The 2500-nt window shown below is 38.2% G+C and overlaps 1 protein-coding gene across 1 annotated transcript in view; it reads left to right on the top strand.

Moving 5' to 3' along the window:
* The window catches only part of ptpn18 (protein tyrosine phosphatase non-receptor type 18), a 22588-nt gene that overhangs the window by 2426 nt on the left and 17662 nt on the right, over window positions 1-2500 (top strand). The window lies entirely within an intron of this gene.

Consider the following 2500-nt stretch of genomic DNA (forward strand, 5'->3'; position numbering starts at 1 on the left):
ATACAAAACAAATCAGACTCACCAACAGAGTTACGAGAAAGAGAATAAATAAAAATATAGACAAAGGAGGTGAGGAGAGTCTGAAACATGTGCTGCTCCAGGTGTGAACATTTGTGTTCATGCAAAACTCTCTAAAATATGTTTAAAAAAATCTGTGTCATCTGTTTAATGACTGTTTCACTGCGTGGTCTGTTTACTGACTGTTTCTCCGTTTACTGACTGTTTCTCTGCGTGGTCTGTTTACTGACTGTTTCTCTGTTTACTGACTGTTTCTCTGTTTACTGACTGTTTCTCTGTATTGTCTGTTTACTGACTGTTTCTCTGTATTGTCTGTTTACTGACTGTTTCTCTGTTTACTGACTGTTTCTCTGTTTACTGACTGTTTCTCTGTATTGTCTGTTTACTGACTGTTTCTCTGTTTACTGACTGTTTCTCTGTATTGTCTGTTTACTGACTGTTTCTCTGTTTACTGACTGTTTCTCTGTATTGTCTGTTTACTGACTGTTTCTCTGTATTGTCTATTTACTGACTGTTTCTCTGTTTACTGACTGTTTCTCTGTTTACTGACTGTTTCTCTGTTTACTGACTGTTTCTCTGCGTGGTCTGTTTACTGACTGTTTCTCTGTTTACTGACTGTTTCTCTGCGTGGTCTGTTTACTGACTGTTTCTCTGTTTACTGACTGTTTCTCTGCGTGGTCTGTTTACTGACTGTTTCTCTGTTTACTGACTGTTTCTCTGTTTACTGACTGTTTCTCTGCGTGGTCTGTTTACTGACTGTTTCTCTGTTTACTGACTGTTTCTCTGTTTACTGACTGTTTCTCTGCGTGGTCTGTTTACTGACTGTTTCTCTGTTTACTGACTGTTTCTCTGTATTGTCTGTTTACTGACTGTTTCTCTGTTTACTGACTGTTTCTCTGTATTGTCTGTTTACTGACTGTTTCTCTGTATTGTCTGTTTACTGACTGTTTCTCTGTTTACTGACTGTTTCTCTGTTTACTGACTGTTTCTCTGTATTTTCTGTTTACTGACTGTTTCTCTGTTTACTGACTGTTTCTCTGTTTACTGACTGTTTCTCTGTATTGTCTGTTTACTGACTGTTTCTCTGTTTACTGACTGTTTCTCTGTATTGTCTGTTTACAGACTGTTTCTCTGTATTGTCTGTTTACTGACTGTTTCTCTGTTTACTGACTGTTTCTCTGTTTACTGACTGTTTCTCTGTATTGTCTGTTTACTGACTGTTTCTCTGCGTGGTCTGTTTACTGACTGTTTCTCTGTTTACTGACTGTTTCTCTGTATTGTCTGTTTACTGACTGTTTCTCTGTTTACTGACTGTTTCTCTGTATTGTCTGTTTACTGACTGTTTCTCTGTATTGTCTGTTTACTGACTGTTTCTCTGTTTACTGACTGTTTCTCTGTTTACTGACTGTTTCTCTGCATGGTCTGTTTACTGACTGTTTCTCTGTTTACTGACTGTTTCTCTGCGTGGTCTGTTTACTGACTGTTTCTCTGTTTACTGACTGTTTCTCTGCGTGGTCTGTTTACTGACTGTTTCTCTGTTTACTGACTGTTTCTCTGCGTGGTCTGTTTACTGACTGTTTCTCTGTTTACTGACTGTTTCTCTGTTTACTGACTGTTTCTCTGCGTGGTCTGTTTACTGACTGTTTCTCTGTTTACTGACTGTTTCTCTGTTTACTGACTGTTTCTCTGCGTGGTCTGTTTACTGACTGTTTCTCTGTTTACTGACTGTTTCTCTGTATTGTCTGTTTACTGACTGTTTCTCTGTTTACTGACTGTTTCTCTGTATTGTCTGTTTACTGACTGTTTCTCTGTATTGTCTGTTTACTGACTGTTTCTCTGTTTACTGACTGTTTCTCTGTTTACTGACTGTTTCTCTGTATTTTCTGTTTACTGACTGTTTCTCTGTTTACTGACTGTTTCTCTGTTTACTGACTGTTTCTCTGTATTGTCTGTTTACTGACTGTTTCTCTGTTTACTGACTGTTTCTCTGTATTGTCTGTTTACAGACTGTTTCTCTGTATTGTCTGTTTACTGACTGTTTCTCTGTTTACTGACTGTTTCTCTGTTTACTGACTGTTTCTCTGTATTGTCTGTTTACTGACTGTTTCTCTGCGTGGTCTGTTTACTGACTGTTTCTCTGTTTACTGACTGTTTCTCTGTATTGTCTGTTTACTGACTGTTTCTCTGTTTACTGACTGTTTCTCTGTATTGTCTGTTTACTGACTGTTTCTCTGTATTGTCTGTTTACTGACTGTTTCTCTGTTTACTGACTGTTTCTCTGTTTACTGACTGTTTCTCTGCATGGTCTGTTTACTGACTGTTTCTCTGTTTACTGACTGTTTCTCTGCGTGGTCTGTTTACTGACTGTTTCTCTGTTTACTGACTGTTTCTCTGCGTGGTCTGTTTACTGACTGTTTCTCTGTTTACTGACTGTTTCTCTGCGTGGTCTGTTTACTGACTGTTTCTCTGTTTACTGACTGTT

This window comes from Labrus mixtus, unplaced genomic scaffold, assembly GCF_963584025.1.
Source record: "Labrus mixtus unplaced genomic scaffold, fLabMix1.1 SCAFFOLD_236, whole genome shotgun sequence".
NCBI classification, from domain to species: Eukaryota; Metazoa; Chordata; class Actinopteri; order Labriformes; family Labridae; genus Labrus; species Labrus mixtus.